Source organism: Salvelinus alpinus, chromosome 6 (genome assembly GCF_045679555.1).
Source record: "Salvelinus alpinus chromosome 6, SLU_Salpinus.1, whole genome shotgun sequence".
Lineage (NCBI taxonomy): Eukaryota > Metazoa > Chordata > Actinopteri > Salmoniformes > Salmonidae > Salvelinus > Salvelinus alpinus.
The window spans coordinates 4,083,445-4,094,037 of NC_092091.1; positions in this window are offsets into that span (position 1 = coordinate 4,083,445).

Sequence of the window (10,593 nt, forward strand, 5' to 3'; positions counted from 1 at the left end):
TGTAGTATAGTGTAGTATGGTGTAGTATAGTGTAGTATAGTGTAGTATAGTATAGTGTAGTATAGTGTGGTATAGTGTAGTATAGTGTAGTATAGTGTAGTACAGTGTAGTATGGTGGTGTGGTATAGTGTAGTATAGTGTAGTATAGTGTAGTATGGTGAGGTATAGTGTAGTGTAGTATAGTGTAGTATAGTGTAGTATAGTAGTACCATGTGCTCCATACAGATGCTGATCTCTCCGTCGCTGTAGAAGGTGTAGTATAGTGTAGTATGGTATACTATAATATGGCATATAGTATAGTGTAGTATAGTGTAGTATAGTGTGGTATGGTGTAGTATAGTGTAGTATAGTGTAGTATAGTATAGTGTAGTATAGTGTGGTATAGTGTAGTATAGTGTAGTATAGTGTAGTACAGTGTAGTATGGTGGTGTGGTATAGTGTAGTATAGTGTAGTATAGTGTAGTATGGTGAGGTATAGTGTAGTGTAGTATAGTGTAGTATAGTGTAGTATAGTAGTACCATGTGCTCCATACAGATGCTGATCTCTCCGTCGCTGTAGAAGGTGTAGTATAGTGTAGTATGGTATACTATAATATGGTATATAGTATAGTGTAGTATAGTGTAGTGTAGTGTAGTATAGTGTAGTATAGTGTGGTATAGTATAGTGTAGTATAGTGTAGTGTAGTATAGTGTGGTATAGTATAGTGTAGTATAGTGTAGTATAGTGTAGTATAGTGTAGTGTAGTGTAGTATAGTGTAGTATAGTGTAGTATAGTGTAGTATAGTGTAGTATAGTGTAGTATAGTGTAGTATAGTAGTACCATGTGCTCCATACAGATGCTGATCTCTCCGTCGCTGTAGAAGGTGTAGTATAGTGTAGTATAGTGTAGTATAGTGTAGTATAGTGTAGTATAGTGTAGTATGGTGTAGTATGGTGTAGTATAGTGTAGTATAGTGTAGCGTGGTGTAGTATATTGTAGTATAGTGTAGTATAGTGTTGTATAGTGTAGTATAGTGCAGTATAGTGTAGTATAGTGTAGTATAGTGTAGTATGGTGTAGTGTGGTGTAGTATAGTGTTGTATAGTGTAGTATAGTGTTGTATAGTGTTGTATAGTGTAGTACAGTGTAGTATAGTGTTGTATAGTGTAGTATAGTGTAGTATAGTGTAGTACAGTGTAGTACAGCGTAGTATAGTGTAGTATAGTGTAGTATAGTTTAGTATGGAGTAGTATAGTGTAGTATAGTGTAGTATAGTGTAGTATAGTGTAGTACAGTGTGGTATAGTGTAGTATGGTGTAGTATAGTGTAGTATAGTGTGGTATAGTGTAGTATAGTGTAGTATAGTGTTGTATAGAGTAGTACAGTGTAGTATAGTGTAGTATAGTGTAGTATAGTGTAGTATGGTGTAGTATGGAGTAGTATAGTATAGTATAGTATAGTATCATGTAGTATAGTGTAGTATAGTGTGGTATAGTGTAGTATGGTGTAGTATAGTGTAGTATAGTGTGGTATAGTGTAGTATAGTGTAGTATAGTGTAGTATGGTGTAGTATAGTGCAGTATAGTGTAGTATAGTGTAGTATGGTGTAGTATAGTGTAGTATAGTGCAGTACAGTGTAGTATAGTGTAGTATAGTGTGGTATAGTGTAGTATAGTGTAGTATGGTGTAGTATAGTGTAGTATAGTGTAGTATAGTGTAGATGGTGTAGTATAGTGTCGTATAGTGTAGTATAGTGTAGTATAGTGTGGTATCGTGTAGTGTAGTGTAGTGTAGTGTAGTATAGTGTAGTATAGTGTAGTATAGTGTAGTATAGTGTAGTATAGTAGTACCATGTGCTCCATACAGATGCTGATCTCTCCGTCGCTGTAGAAGGTGTAGTATAGTGTAGTATAGTGTAGTATAGTGTAGTATAGTGTAGTATAGTGTGGTATAGTGTAGTATGGTGTAGTATAGTGTGGTATAGTGTAGTATAGTGTAGTATGGTGTAGTATGGTGTAGTATAGTGTAGTATAGTGTAGTATAGTGTAGTATAGTGTAGTATAGTGTAGTATAATGTAGTACAGTGTAGTATAGTGGAGTATAGTGTAGTATAGTGTGGTATAGTGTAGTATGGTGTAGTATAGTGTAGTATAGTGTGGTATAGTGTAGTATAGTGTAGTATAGTGTAGTATAGTGTTGTATGGTGTGGTATAGTGTAGTATAGTGTAGTATAGTGTAGTATAGTAGTACCATGTGCTCCATACAGATGCTGATCTCTCCGTCGCTGTAGAAGGTGTAGTATAGTGTAGTATAGTGTAGTATAGTGTAGTATAGTGTAGTATAGTGTGGTATAGTGTAGTATGGTGTAGTATAGTGTAGTATAGTGTGGTATAGTGTAGTATAGTGTAGTATAGTGTAGTATAGTGTAGTATGGTGTAGTATAGTGTGGTATAGTGTAGTATAGTGTAGTATAGTGCAGTATAGTGTAGTATAGTGTGGTACAGTGTAGTATAGTGTAGTATAGTGTAGTATAGTGTAGTATGGTGTAGTATAGTGTAGTATAGTGTGGCATAGTGTAGTATAGTGTAGTATAGTGTAGTATGGTGTAGTATAGTGTAGTATAGTGTAGTATAGTGTAGTATAGTAGTACCATGTGCTCCATACAGATGCTGATCTCTCCGTCGCTGTAGAAGGCCCCGTAGAAGCCCACGATGTAGGGGGAGTTACACTCATGCAGCACCTGCAGCTCTCTGATGATCTGGTTCCTGATGGCCGGCTTGATCTCCAGGTGGATCAGCTGGAGTACAGAGGAGACAAGGAGTACACTAGTGACAGAGGAGACAAGGAGTAAACTAGTGACAGAGGAGACAAGGAGTAAACTAGTGACAGAGGAGACAAGGAGTAAACTAGTGACAGAGGAGACAAGGAGTAAACTAGTGACAGAGGAGACAAGGAGTAAACTAGTGACAGAGGAGACAAGGAGTAAACTAGTGACAGAGGAGACAAGGAGTAAACTAGTGACAGAGGAGACAAGGAGTAAACTAGTGACAGAGGAGACAAGGAGTAAACTAGTGACAGAGGAGACAAGGAGTACACTAGTGACAGAGGAGACAAGGAGTAAACTAGTGACAGAGGAGACAAGGAGTAAACTAGTTACAGAGGAGACAAGGAGTAAACTAGTGACAGAGGAGACAAGGAGTAAACTAGTTACAGAGGAGACAAGGAGTAAACTAGTGACAGAGGAGACAAGGAGTAAACTAGTGACAGAGGAGACAAGGAGTAAACTAGTTACAGAGGAGACAAGGAGTAAACTAGTGACAGAGGAGACAAGGAGTACACTAGTGACAGAGGAGACAAGGAGTAAACTAGTGACAGAGGAGACAAGGAGTAAACTAGTGACAGAGGAGACAAGGAGTAAACTAGTGACAGAGGAGACAAGGAGTAAACTAGTGACAGAGGAGACAAGGAGTAAACTAGTGACAGAGGAGACAAGGAGTAAACTAGTGACAGAGGAGACAAGGAGTAAACTAGTGACAGAGGAGACAAGGAGTAAACTAGTGACAGAGGAGACAAGGAGTAAACTAGTGACAGAGGAGACAAGGAGTAAACTAGTGACAGAGGAGACAAGGAGTACACTAGTGACAGAGGAGACAAGGAGTAAACTAGTGACAGAGGAGACAAGGAGTAAACTAGTTACAGAGGAGACAAGGAGTAAACTAGTGACAGAGGAGACAAGGAGTAAACTAGTTACAGAGGAGACAAGGAGTAAACTAGTGACAGAGGAGACAAGGAGTAAACTAGTGACAGAGGAGACAAGGAGTAAACTAGTTACAGAGGAGACAAGGAGTAAACTAGTGACAGAGGAGACAAGGAGTACACTAGTGACAGAGGAGACAAGGAGTAAACTAGTTACAGAGGAGACAAGGAGTAAACTAGTTACAGAGGAGACAAGGAGTAAACTAGTGACAGAGGAGACAAGGAGTAAACTAGTGACAGAGGAGACAAGGAGTAAACTAGTTACAGAGGAGACAAGGAGTAAACTAGTTACAGAGGAGACAAGGAGTAAACTAGTGACAGAGGAGACAAGGAGTAAACTAGTGACAGAGGAGACAAGGAGTAAACTAGTTACAGAGGAGACAAGGAGTAAACTAGTTACAGAGGAGACAAGGAGTAAACTAGTGACAGAGGAGACAAGGAGTAAACTAGTTACAGAGGAGACAAGGAGTAAACTAGTGACAGAGGAGACAAGGAGTACACTAGTGACAGAGGAGACAAGGAGTAAACTAGTTACAGAGGAGACAAGGAGTAAACTAGTTACAGAGGAGACAAGGAGTAAACTAGTGACAGAGGAGACAAGGAGTAAACTAGTGACAGAGGAGACAAGGAGTAAACTAGTTACAGAGGAGACAAGGAGTAAACTAGTTACAGAGGAGACAAGGAGTAAACTAGTGACAGAGGAGACAAGGAGTAAACTAGTGACAGAGGAGACAAGGAGTAAACTAGTTACAGAGGAGACAAGGAGTAAACTAGTTACAGAGGAGACAAGGAGTAAACTAGTTACAGAGGAGACAAGGAGTAAACTAGTCACAGAGGAGACAAGGAGTAAACTAGTGACAGAGGAGACAAGGAGTAAACTAGTGACAGAGGAGACAAGGAGTAAACTAGTGACAGAGGAGACAAGGAGTAAACTAGTTACAGAGGAGACAAGGAGTAAACTAGTTACAGAGGAGACAAGGAGTAAACTAGTGACAGAGGAGACAAGGAGTACACTAGTGACAGAGGAGACAAGGAGTAAACTAGTGACAGAGGAGACAAGGAGTAAACTAGTTACAGAGGAGACAAGGAGTAAACTAGTTACAGAGGAGACAAGGAGTAAACTAGTCACAGAGGAGACAAGGAGTAAACTAGTTACAGAGGAGACAAGGAGTAAACTAGTGACAGAGGAGACAAGGAGTAAACTAGTGACAGAGGAGACAAGGAGTACACTAGTGACAGAGGAGACAAGGAGTAAACTAGTTACAGAGGAGACAAGGAGTAAACTAGTTACAGAGGAGACAAGGAGTAAACTAGTGACAGAGGAGACAAGGAGTACACTAGTTACAGAGGAGACAAGGAGTAAACTAGTTACAGAGGAGACAAGGAGTACACTAGTTACAGAGGAGACAAGGAGTAAACTAGTTACAGAGGAGACAAGGAGTAAACTAGTGACAGAGGAGACAAGGAGTACACTAGTGACAGAGGAGACAATGAGTAAACTAGTGACAGAGGAGACAAGGAGTAAACTAGTTACAGAGGAGACAAGGAGTAAACTAGTTACAGAGGAGACAAGGAGTAAACTAGTCACAGAGGAGACAAGGAGTAAACTAGTTACAGAGGAGACAAGGAGTAAACTAGTGACAGAGGAGACAAGGAGTAAACTAGTGACAGAGGAGACAAGGAGTAAACTAGTTACAGAGGAGCCAAGGAGTAAACTAGTTACAGAAGAGACAAGGAGTAAACTAGTTACAGAGGAGACAAGGAGTAAACTAGTGACAGAGGAGACAAGGAGTAAACTAGTTACAGAGGAGACAAGGAGTACACTAGTTACAGAGGAGACAAGGAGTAAACTAGTGACAGAGGAGACAAGGAGTAAACTAGTGACAGAGGAGACAAGGAGTAAACTAGTGACAGAGGAGACAAGGAGTAAACTAGTTACAGAGGAGACAAGGAGTAAACTAGTGACAGAGGAGACAAGGAGTAAACTAGTTACAGAGGAGACAAGGAGTACACTAGTGACAGAGGAGACAAGGAGTAAACTAGTGACAGAGGAGACAAGGAGTAAACTAGTGACAGAGGAGACAAGGAGTACACTAGTGACAGAGGAGACAAGGAGTAAACTAGTTACAGAGGAGACAAGGAGTAAACTAGTTACAGAGGAGACAAGGAGTAAACTAGTGACAGAGGAGACAAGGAGTAAACTAGTGACAGAGGAGACAAGGAGTAAACTAGTGACAGAGGAGACAAGGAGTAAACTAGTGACAGAGGAGACAAGGAGTACACTAGTGACAGAGGAGACAAGGAGTAAACTAGTTACAGAGGAGACAAGGAGTAAACTAGTCACAGAGGAGACAAGGAGTAAACTAGTTACAGAGGAGACAAGGAGTAAACTAGTGACAGAGGAGACAAGGAGTAAACTAGTAACAGAGGAGACAAGGAGTAAACTAGTTACAGAGGAGACAAGGAGTAAACTAGTTACAGAGGAGACAAGGAGTAAACTAGTTACAGAGGAGACAAGGAGTAAACTAGTGACAGAGGAGACAAGGAGTACACTAGTTACAGAGGAGACAAGGAGTAAACTAGTTACAGAGGAGACAAGGAGTACACTAGTTACAGAGGAGACAAGGAGTAAACTAGTTACAGAGGAGACAAGGAGTAAACTAGTGACAGAGGAGACAAGGAGTACACTAGTGACAGAGGAGACAAGGAGTAAACTAGTGACAGAGGAGACAAGGAGTAAACTAGTTACAGAGGAGACAAGGAGTAAACTAGTTACAGAGGAGACAAGGAGTAAACTAGTCACAGAGGAGACAAGGAGTAAACTAGTTACAGAGGAGACAAGGAGTAAACTAGTGACAGAGGAGACAAGGAGTAAACTAGTGACAGAGGAGACAAGGAGTAAACTAGTTACAGAGGAGACAAGGAGTAAACTAGTTACAGAGGAGACAAGGAGTAAACTAGTTACAGAGGAGACAAGGAGTAAACTAGTGACAGAGGAGACAAGGAGTACACTAGTTACAGAGGAGACAAGGAGTACACTAGTGACAGAGGAGACAAGGAGTAAACTAGTGACAGAGGAGACAAGGAGTAAACTAGTGACAGAGGAGACAAGGAGTAAACTAGTTACAGAGGAGACAAGGAGTAAACTAGTCACAGAGGAGACAAGGAGTAAACTAGTTACAGAGGAGACAAGGAGTAAACTAGTGACAGAGGAGACAAGGAGTAAACTAGTGACAGAGGAGACAAGGAGTAAACTAGTTACAGAGGAGACAAGGAGTAAACTAGTTACAGAGGAGACAAGGAGTAAACTAGTTACAGAGGAGACAAGGAGTAAACTAGTGACAGAGGAGACAAGGAGTACACTAGTTACAGAGGAGACAAGGAGTAAACTAGTTACAGAGGAGACAAGGAGTACACTAGTGACAGAGGAGACAAGGAGAAAACTAGTTACAGAGGAGACAAGGAGTAAACTAGTGACAGAGGAGACAAGGAGTACACTAGTGACAGAGGAGACAAGGAGTAAACTAGTGACAGAGGAGACAAGGAGTAAACTAGTTACAGAGGAGACAAGGAGTACACTAGTTACAGAGGAGACAAGGAGTAAACTAGTGACAGAGGAGACAAGGAGTAAACTAGTGACAGAGGAGACAAGGAGTAAACTAGTGACAGAGGAGACAAGGAGTAAACTAGTTACAGAGGAGACAAGGAGTAAACTAGTGACAGAGGAGACAAGGAGTAAACTAGTTACAGAGGAGACAAGGAGTACACTAGTGACAGAGGAGACAAGGAGTAAACTAGTGACAGAGGAGACAAGGAGTAAACTAGTGACAGAGGAGACAAGGAGTACACTAGTGACAGAGGAGACAAGGAGTAAACTAGTTACAGAGGAGACAAGGAGTAAACTAGTTACAGAGGAGACAAGGAGTAAACTAGTGACAGAGGAGACAAGGAGTAAACTAGTGACAGAGGAGACAAGGAGTAAACTAGTGACAGAGGAGACAAGGAGTAAACTAGTGACAGAGGAGACAAGGAGTACACTAGTGACAGAGGAGACAAGGAGTAAACTAGTGACAGAGGAGACAAGGAGTACACTAGTGACAGAGGAGACAAGGAGTAAACTAGTTACAGAGGAGACAAGGAGTAAACTAGTGACAGAGGAGACAAGGAGTAAACTAGTGACAGAGGAGACAAGGAGTAAACTAGTGACAGAGGAGACAAGGAGTAAACTAGTGACAGAGGAGACAAGGAGTAAACTAGTGACAGAGGAGACAAGGAGTAAACTAGTGACAGAGGAGACAAGGAGTAAACTAGTTACAGAGGAGACAAGGAGTAAACTAGTTACAGAGGAGACAAGGAGTAAACTAGTGACAGAGGAGACAAGGAGTACACTAGTGACAGAGGAGACAAGGAGTAAACTAGTGACAGAGGAGACAAGGAGTAAACTAGTGACAGAGGAGACAAGGAGTAAACTAGTGACAGAGGAGACAAGGAGTAAACTAGTGACAGAGGAGACAAGGAGTAAACTAGTGACAGAGGAGACAAGGAGTAAACTAGTGACAGAGGAGACAAGGAGTAAACTAGTGACAGAGGAGACAAGGAGTAAACTAGTTACAGAGGAGACAAGGAGTAAACTAGTGACAGAGGAGACAAGGAGTACACTAGTGACAGAGGAGACAAGGAGTAAACTAGTTAAAGAGGAGACAAGGAGTAAACTAGTTACAGAGGAGACAAGGAGTAAACTAGTGACAGAGGAGACAAGGAGTACACTAGTGACAGAGGAGACAAGGAGTAAACTAGTGACAGAGGAGACAAGGAGTAAACTAGTGACAGAGGAGACAAGGAGTAAACTAGTGACAGAGGAGACAAGGAGTAAACTAGTGACAGAGGAGACAAGGAGTAAACTAGTGACATAGGAGACAAGGAGTAAACTAGTGACAGAGGAGACAAGGAGTAAACTAGTGACAGAGGAGACAAGGAGTAAACTAGTTACAGAGGAGACAAGGAGTAAACTAGTGACAGAGGAGACAAGGAGTAAACTAGTGACAGAGGAGACAAGGAGTAAACTAGTGACAGAGGAGACAAGGAGTAAACTAGTGACAGAGGAGACAAGGAGTAAACTAGTGACAGAGGAGACAAGGAGTAAACTAGTGACAGAGGAAAACAAGGAGTAAACTAGTGACAGAGGAGACAAGGAGTACACTAGTGACAGAGGAGACAAGGAGTAAACTAGTTACAGAGGAGACAAGGAGTAAACTAGTGACAGAGGAGACAAGGAGTAAACTAGTGACAGAGGAGACAAGGAGTAAACTAGTGACAGAGGAGACAAGGAGTACACTAGTTACAGAGGAGACAAGGAGTAAACTAGTTACAGAGGAGACAAGGAGTAAACTAGTGACAGAGGAGACAAGGAGTAAACTAGTGACAGAGGAGACAAGGAGTAAACTAGTGACAGAGGAGACAAGGAGTACACTAGTGACAGAGGAGACAAGGAGTAAACTAGTGACAGAGGAGACAAGGAGTAAACTAGTGACAGAGGAGACAAGGAGTAAACTAGTGACAGAGGAGACAAGGAGTAAACTAGTGACAGAGGAGACAAGGAGTAAACTAGTGACAGAGGAGACAAGGAGTAAACTAGTGACAGAGGAGACAAGGAGTAAACTAGTGACAGAGGAGACAAGGAGTAAACTAGTGACAGAGGAGACAAGGAGTAAACTAGTGACAGAGGAGACAAGGAGTACACTAGTGACAGAGGAGACAAGGAGTAAACTAGTTACAGAGGAGACAAGGAGTAAACTAGTGACAGAGGAGACAAGGAGTAAACTAGTGACAGAGGAGACAAGGAGTAAACTAGTGACAGAGGAGACAAGGAGTAAACTAGTGACAGAGGAAACAAGGAGTAAACTAGTGACAGAGGAGACAAGGAGTAAACTAGTGACAGAGGAGACAAGGAGTAAACTAGTGACAGAGGAGACAAGGAGTAAACTAGTGACAGAGGAGACAAGGAGTAAACTAGTGACAGAGGAGACAAGGAGTAAACTAGTGACAGAGGAGACAAGGAGTAAACTAGTGACAGAGGAGACAAGGAGTAAACTAGTGACAGAGGAGACAAGGAGTACACTAGTTACAGAGGAGACAAGGAGTAAACTAGTGACAGAGGAGACAAGGAGTAAACTAGTGACAGAGGAGACAAGGAGTAAACTAGTGACAGAGGAGACAAGGAGTACACTAGTTACAGAGGAGACAAGGAGTAAACTAGTTACAGAGGAGACAAGGAGTAAACTAGTGACAGAGGAGACAAGGAGTAAACTAGTGACAGAGGAGACAAGGAGTAAACTAGTGACAGAGGAGACAAGGAGTACACTAGTGACAGAGGAGACAAGGAGTAAACTAGTTACAGAGGAGACAAGGAGTAAACTAGTCACAGAGGAGACAAGGAGTAAACTAGTTACAGAGGAGACAAGGAGTAAACTAGTGACAGAGGAGACAAGGAGTAAACTAGTAACAGAGGAGACAAGGAGTAAACTAGTTACAGAGGAGACAAGGAGTAAACTAGTTACAGAGGAGACAAGGAGTAAACTAGTGACAGAGGAGACAAGGAGTACACTAGTTACAGAGGAGACAAGGAGTAAACTAGTTACAGAGGAGACAAGGAGTACACTAGTTACAGAGGAGACAAGGAGTAAACTAGTTACAGAGGAGACAAGGAGTAAACTAGTGACAGAGGAGACAAGGAGTACACTAGTGACAGAGGAGACAAGGAGTAAACTAGTGACAGAGGAGACAAGGAGTAAACTAGTTACAGAGGAGACAAGGAGTAAACTAGTTACAGAGGAGACAAGGAGTAAACTAGTCACAGA